At 32.9% G+C, this 8,480-nt stretch overlaps 1 long non-coding RNA gene across 1 annotated transcript; it reads left to right on the plus strand.

Annotated features, from left to right (window-relative positions):
• Nucleotides 1-2,789: 2,789 nt before the first annotated feature.
• LOC148782514 (uncharacterized) lies at nucleotides 2,790-7,838 on the plus strand. The gene is made up of 4 exons (XR_016053178.1): nucleotides 2,790-2,869; nucleotides 4,143-4,245; nucleotides 5,795-5,848; nucleotides 7,472-7,838. It is a non-coding gene; the product is annotated as an uncharacterized LOC148782514 (long non-coding RNA).
• The last annotated feature ends 642 nt before the right edge of the window (nucleotides 7,839-8,480 follow it).

An 8,480-nucleotide genomic window follows, 5' to 3' on the forward strand; every position in this document is an offset into this window, starting at 1 on the left:
AATTTTAAATTTTCAAAATTTTTAAACTTATCCATTTTTTTTTCACTCCAAGTTTTTGTGCCTAACCCGATATATTCGCGACATTTTTATATAAAGTTTTTTTGCCGATCTGTATTTTTAACCAGATTTTTTTCATCTAACTTTTTAAAATAAACTGATTTATTTCTGATTTTATGGTGAGTCGATATATTGATATTCCCCGGCTTGCTAACTATGTGTAAAACCAATGGAAAATTGTTTCATGCATCAATTCCCACATTTCTACGCCTTTAAGATGGATAAAAATGGATGGTTTATCTAAAGGACCCGGTTTCTATGCCCCATATATGTAGAAATGCGGGTCTCTTAATAAATCTATTTTTTGAGATAGATTTTAATACTTAATTTTTAAGTGCATGTAATCTTTAATCATGAATGTGAATAAATAAATAAATTTTAAAAATTAAAAAAATAATTCTAGTAAGAAAACATTTGGAACGTTAGTTTCTAATGTTTTTAGATGGAACACCGACTTGCATCCAACTTTAAGATGGTTACACTTTCCCACATATGTAAAAATATGGTCCAGCCTGCATGAAATACTTTTCCTTATCTAAAAACAACTGAAACTAATGGTCCATAAGCTTTCTTTATATATATATATATATATATATATATATATATATATATATATATTTGTGATCTCCAAGTTAGAGACTACATATTTAAAATAAATTTTTAAGAGGACTTATTTCTGCATGGACTCGTAAAAACCGTGTCCCAAACCAACTCCCCGTTACCTGCCACACAAGCTACTTACAATTAGATGACTTGAAATCCAAACCATTTAAGTTTTTTAGTTGGGCGGACTCAATGACACAAGTAGTTATTTTGAAAAATGTTTCAATGAGTCGGCCGAGTCATCTATGTAAATGTGTCCTCCCTCTTAAATCGATTTTAGAGATGAATTGTGGTTTTAAATTTTTAAGGAATGAAAATCTCAACCATGACAAGAATCTTGAAAGAAAATAAATTTTTATTTTTAAAGACAATTTTTTTTTTCTTTTGACATACTTTGCACATAGTCCACTTTAGACCTTTTGGCGCCACCATTTTCTAACACCCAGATGGATGTTAAAGGCTTACGGGGACGCTATTGTTTAAGTGTGTCCGTGGACACGCACTACTTTTCCTGTTATATTTACAGATTTAGAGTCTGTCCAATAAATTCGGCTTATTTCAGTGGCATAGTTGAACAGTAACCAATTGTCAACTTAGGAAGTGGTACCTTCTTACCCCAAATTATGGCCTTCCCAAAACAAGAAAAAATAGACAAGAAAAAAAAAAAAAAAAAAAAAAAAAAAAAAAAAAAAAGAACAAGTAGACCAATTACAACTAATTATGAACAATAATAGATCACAATTCATCGTAGTTCGTCACAGCTGGTACGAACTTTGACAATCCTTTGATAGCTTTTTATTACCATATCTGTATCAATTCATCTTCCCGGAAAGAAGAAACCCAGCCTATATATATTAGAAGCCCAAGGGCAAGGCGATACTAAATATACACCATTTGTTTGAGTTAGAGCTGAGAGAATCTAAGAATCAGTAACACATTTTGTAAAGAGAGGATCACCATGGATCTATGTAGGCCTGGCCTTTGCTTCACGTCCTCTTTCATTCTTTTTCTTATTATAACACAATCCGTTCCTTCGGCTTCTCCGAAAGTTGGTAATCTCCACTACCCATTTTCGATCTCTCTTTGTATACTGCATTTTTTGATTTCCTTTCTTTTCTGGTCTTCCTGTGATTTATGTGTCAATGTTTTTCTCTCTCTCATATGATGTTTTTGTTTAATGGGTGGCAGAGGATGAGAAAGAGTTTGATTATGTGGAAGGTAGTGAGAAGGGACCGAAGCACTGGGGCGAGGTCCATCCCGAATGGGCGGCTTGCAGGAATGGGGAGATGCAGTCTCCAATTGAACTGCATCAAAAAGGGTGGAGGTTCTGCCAAATCTGGTGCTTAAAGAGAGAATATAAGCCCGCCGAAGCAATCCTCAAGAACAGAGGCCATGATATAATGGTATCTCTCTCTCTGAGTCAGTTGAATGAAATCTAATTTTCATCTGGCTCATTCTCTCAGTGTGTATGCTTCATGAACACAAATGAAATTAATACTTTCTTTTTCATTATTTCTTTTTTTTTATGACTCCCTTTTAATTAGTGTGTCTTATATACACACAAGTGATCGATCATCCCTCCTCTTATGTTTTATTTGAACACAACTTTTTCCTTTAGCCAAAAGATTTCCATCTGCCTTAGGAGGATACTATCCTTTCCTCCCTCGAGCAAACATTTTGGATCTCAAATTTTGGGATGTAATTTTTACAACCCAGACACTAGCCTTGGTAAAAAAAAGAAATTTAAAAAATAAACTCTCAATTTATTTGAAAAAAATTATGCCTCAATATTGAGACCCTCTAATTTTTTGAAGGGCTAGATCCAAATGATACAAAACTTAAAATTCAAAATTTTTCATAAAAAAATTATCAGCTAGTAATTATTATATGTTTTTCAAAATTTTAGACTAAAAATTTCTCTTAAATAGATATTTGAGTGATGGAAAAGATTCACAGTATGCTCCTGCAGGAACGTAGTATAATGCGCACTTTCCTTTATTCAGTGTGCAATTGTTTTTTGGGCCATTCATCTATAATTGTAATTGAACATTGTTTTCTCTCTACTTGTTCGTGTGTGTAACTGTAAATTGATATGGCAGCTTAATTGGGGGGAAAGTGGAGCTGGAACACTTGAAATAAACCAAACGGAGTATTTTCTCAAGCAATGTCATTGGCATTCACCCTCCGAGCACACTTTCAATGGTAGAAGGTAAATTAATTAATTAATAATGCTGTGTATGGGTCTCTCTCCTGTTTGATAGGTAGCAAGTCAAGGAATAATAAAATATCGACCGACCAAAACATCGGTAATAAATCGCTTTTATTTTCAAAGTTATAGAATCGTGAATATTTTGGATTTGGTTAAAATAAAACATTAGTTAAAAAATCGAATATGTAAAGATGATTACAATATAGAATTATGATTTGCAGCTATTGTGTAGATATATTAAGCCATTAAACAATAATTTTAGTAATGCTTGACAATTTTTTGTTGAAATTTTTAATAAATGTTACAACAATGCTTACTCTATTGTCATAGTACAAAGTATATGATAGATTTATTGGGAGCATAAAATGAAACAACAACAACGATATTGAACATAAGAACTAATTAACAAATAACAAGAATTGTGAACCAGGGTATAGGATTATTTAAAAAAAAAAGAAAAAGCTCCCAAAACAAGAATGCAGTTAATTAGAAGAAAACACAAAGACCCAAATATATAAAATAGTGGTCCATCCAAATTTCTATGTTGTACACACCAATGAAATAAATTAAAAAAACTATGAAATTAACCATACTTTTCAATACATAAAAAAACAACAAAATGCTTATACAAATTCGAATCTCGCACTGAATTCTTAGCTATCTAAATCTTTAATATCATTGAATCTCACTCTTGCTCTTTATAAGGACGCAATGGGCCTAAAAATAAATACATAAAAGATTTTTCATTGGATTATTCTTCTTTTAATGCTACTTATTATTTTGAGATATACGATTGTTTTGATTATTTTTTTTGGAGTAATATATTGCTTGTATTTTTTCATATACCTTTTTTAAGGGAACTCATTGGTGAAGTTTTCCCACTGTTAATGTACTTATTTATAAATTAAAATTCATTAATATTAAGTTAATGAAGAAATATAGTTATAAGGAAGAAGTTTTTATTAAAAGTCTTTCTGAAAATGGATAAAATACGGATATATATCAGTTCCATTAAAAAACGTGATATTTGGGAGATCTTTTTAAAAATTCAGAGTTCTTAACGGATATCAAAAAGTAGGATTTTTTTTTTAAAATTTTTTTTGTTTTAACTGGAGACTTGCTAACCATGCTCCTTTGATACTTTCGATTAATTGCTTGCCGTCATTTCATTCCAATGCCTTTTTCTCCTGTCGTGCACTTATTGCATAAATTTATTGCATTCACCTTTACTTACCAAAATTGACCAAAAATAATGGGGGTTTGTGTGATTCAGATACTCATTAGAGATGCACTTGGTTCACGAAAGCAAACAAGAGAAGAGAGCGGTGGTTGCGATTGCCTGCAAAATTGGCAGACCTGATTCCTTTCTTAAGGAGGTAATCATGCTCTCTCTCTCTAACGGCATTCTCTCTCTCTCTCACGGTGTGCAAAATTCGATTCCCCACCAAAGTATGCTCCAGCGTTTGACAAACCGGCCAGATTGAACCGGAACGGTCGGGGTTGCTCTGAACTGGCCTTTGGTCGGTCTAGTTTTAGTCGCTTTTTGTCGTTTTTTGTGGTTAAGTTTCAATATGTTGAAAAAATTCAAAAAAATCATTTAATTTTTTTTAAAAATGAATAAACTTATTTGTAATGTATTTTTTAATGTTTCCTATCATTTTGGCAAATATTAGAAAACATTTTGACCATCAATATTTATTTTTACATTTTCCTTTTTTTTGAATTATTTCTAAAGTACCCCTATAGATTATTTCGTAAATACCACCATTTAAAAATTGCAGAATTTATATTTCACTTTTTTTTTTTTTTTATCTTTGTTTAGATGTGTTTCGTTAAAGTTTATTCCAAATGTAATTTGCATATTTTTTAGATTTATCATATATATATATTTATATATTTATTAAGAATATTTGGTCAGGCCAAGACTAACCCAGTCTTTTCGGGTTAAATGGAACCAATTCCAAGTTATTCAGACTAGCCCATATCCAGGTTAAAACCCCAGTTCTTGTAATCGAACACTGCTCTGCTCAATATACTCTTTAAACTCCATCCCGAGGGAATGATGGTCTCTCTCATCTGATTGTGCCAAAGTCATTTATGTAATTACTTTTTTAATGATCTTTGGCCAGGCGTAGACTTTGCCCAGTTTTTTCAGGTTAACCATAATCGGTTCCAAGTTATTCGGATTGGCCCATATCCCAGTTCTGAGCCCGATTCTTGAAATCAAACACAAGTCTGTTTAAATTTTGGTAAAATATATGTTAGGGATACTTGTTAGATCTTAAATTTTGGGATGTAACTTGTACATCGCATAAATTTTACACATATGTGTAACTTCTACAAGTAAATTTTAAAATATGTATATATACTTGTACTCATGTATGTAAGGGATTGTATACAATGGGACCATTTATCGTTATACAAGGAGGTCACACTTATTTACAACATTCAACGGAAATCTGATAGCTTAGGTGTGTCAGGTTAATGAAATAAATGCAGCCACCCAATTTCACATCTAATGGTCAAGATTATTTGTGACCACCTTGTACCAAAGGCAAATGGTCTCATTATATACTTTCCCTATATATAAATATTTTTATATTATACAAACGTACAGTATTTAGATGTTTTTTTTCGGAATTTGACACATAGCAAACTTATAAATAGACACATGTGTTTGTATCTAGCTAACATATATTTCGGATATTGACACTCATATCAAACTTATAAATAGACACATGCGTTTGTCTAGATAACATATATGGCATCGTCCCTTTCTCCTTCCCAAATTTTTCTACGTTGGTCGACAAGCGTTTCGTTTCTCTCTCTCTCCATTGCTTTAAATCTGCATCCTAAACGTGCTTTACTACCTACTCTTTTCGACCACCATTTAATTCTTTTCACCTACCTTTGTTCAATCTTCAGGTGAATACGATTTCCAGACAGCAGCTGAGCCTCTTGAGGACTGCCGTTCATGGTGTAAGCCTTTCAACTTTCATGATAAAATATATATATTACTGCATCATTTATTTAGTTTAGTGCACCAATTATTTTTGCTTTTAATATCTAGTCGTACAAGATCCGTGTTAAACAAAAAAATTGCATACAATGTTACCATTTACTTTTGATACAAAGAGGTCACAATTACTTACAACCTTCGAATATCACAGAAAGCAGAGGCGAATACAAAGCCAACACATCCCATCAATAAACGAAGTGTTCACCTCTACACCCCAAGGCGTTTTTGAGCTGTTCTCCATTTTTTATTTCAACATGTTACAACATTGGTGAACTCCTTATATTTGTTACCTACTAGTTTAGTTATATACAAATATAAAGAGGTGCCCTTCAATTCTTCTCTATTTTTTGTAACAATAGATCTAGTCATGGTGTTTAATTATTAGCGTTGTTGCGTGAGGAGTCGTCCCAACCTAGCCAGATTCGTGATCTTCCGGCAAAAACAACTTATCATATTTATTGGTTTTTAATATAAGAGAACTAGTTTGCATTTCTAAACATTGGGCCAGTGTTTTAGAACCTCGGTCAGTAGGCATGGTTGTTCACCTGATGTATCTATGTCAAATTGTTGGATCGGCAATTTGGATCGGTCCAAATTGGTCAAAATCAATAATCCATAAAACTAAAAATAAATAAAAATTGGAATAAAGATTTGTGTGGTGGTGATTGAGAGGGACCTAAAAAATAATAGATAAGCTTTAGATAATATATATATATATATATATATATATATATATATATATATATATATGAGAAGGGGGAATTTTAGGGAGGAAATTGGGGCTGGACAAAGACCTTCCCAGAACTGGTTCAGTTGCTAGATTCCTAGTCCAAGGCCGCGATCGCGAAAGAGAGTCTTTTTTGTGCACACCAGTGTTTAAAAAAACGCCGAGTCGAACCGGACTCGCCCCGTTCGACTCGGGAATCGCCATGGACGGATCGAATCGGTGAAAAAAATGGGAATCGTCCGGTTCTAGCGAGAACCGAATGATTCTGTACAGTGACTCGCCGATTCACTGTACGGAATCGGCGAGTCCGAACAGTCAATCGGTGTTTTTTTTTTTTTTTGTAACCCATGATAGAATTTTTTGTAATCCATGATTGAATGTTTTGTAATACATGATCGAAATGTTTGTTTTTTTTTTGTAATCCATGATCGAAATGTTTGTTTTATTTTTGTAATCCATGATCGAATTTTGTGTTTTTTGCTTTTTTTGTAACTCATGATAGAGTTTTTTGTAAGCCATGATTGAATTTTTTGTAACCCATGATCGAATTGTTTTTTTCTTTTTTTGTAATCCACGGTTGAATTTTTTGTTTTTTTTTGTTTGTTTTTTTTTGTAATCCATGATCGAATTCTTTTTGTAATCCATGGTAGAATTTTTTGAAAATATGTGATTTTTTTTTTTTAATCCATGATCGAATTTTTTTTTGTAATCCATGATAGAATTTTTTGAAAATTTGTGATTTTTTTTTTTAATCCATGATCGATTTTTTTAAAAATTTGTTTTTTTTTTTTTTTTAATCCATATTATTCAAAGAGAAAATGAGAGAGATGATGATTCTGAGGCCACCCTATCCCAGCCATATTATTCAGCAACAGTGTAGGGATGAGCACGACAGTGCAGGTGAGCATGAAGGATGGTGAGCATGAAGGATGGACAATCTTCGGAGATTTTAGATTGGGAACACAACAAAACACTAACACTCAGGGATTTGGGAATAGTCAGACGCCTGCTAATATCGATGATTCGTTTTTAGATCGAATCAATGAATTGTTAAACGAATTCAATCAATGGCATCAGCGTGACCAAGAAGAACAATAACGTCGTCTATCATTTTATTTTTAGATCATATGTTACTAATTTTATGCTTTATTGTAGTCCATGTATGTTGATATACTTATTCCATGATAATTATATGTTTATCCTTTTGTGTGATGTAAATTAAATGCTGAATGGCGGTTCATGCAGGGAAAGAACATATCAATATTCGCATATTCATTCAAAAACATGAAAATTCTTAATGGAGTACCCTCATTTCTAATTGAATTCCTAAAAAACAATATTTATAATGAATTTTAATAATTTTTTTGGATTTTTTTTAAGCTTTATTATGACCGATTCACCCGATTCCCAATCTGGATCGCCTATTCGCCGATCCGGATCGGTTTTTGGAAGCCCGATCCCGGTCACCGATCCGTTTTTTAAACCATTGGCGCACACTATGAAAAGGAAAAGTTGTTCGTGCATCACGGGACATGCACTTCGACAATAGCATTCCCTAACGCATTGAATACCATATGTCTGCGAAATTTATTCACCTGAAAAACTAGGAGCCAAAGATGTTAGGAGGTTATAAGAGGTAGCAAGCTTGGTTATCAAAGAATCCAACTCGCCTGAAAATGTAAAAGACCATAAGTCTGGTTCTTCTTCTGGTTGGACTTGCCAGCTTAGGGCACAACCAGAGGCAAACATTGGAGTACCAGTGCTGTTGGAGAGAGGAAGAAGAGGAAAAGATCTAAGGCGTGTATGAATAGCTAGGAAGTACACAAATAACACTTTACTTTTAAGGCGTGGGTTATGGAGACACC

The sequence above is a fragment of the Amborella trichopoda genome, chromosome 4, assembly GCF_054954075.1.
Source record: "Amborella trichopoda isolate Santa Cruz 75 chromosome 4, AtrichopodaSantaCruz75HAP2 v2.0, whole genome shotgun sequence".
In the NCBI taxonomy this organism is placed as follows: domain Eukaryota; kingdom Viridiplantae; phylum Streptophyta; class Magnoliopsida; order Amborellales; family Amborellaceae; genus Amborella; species Amborella trichopoda.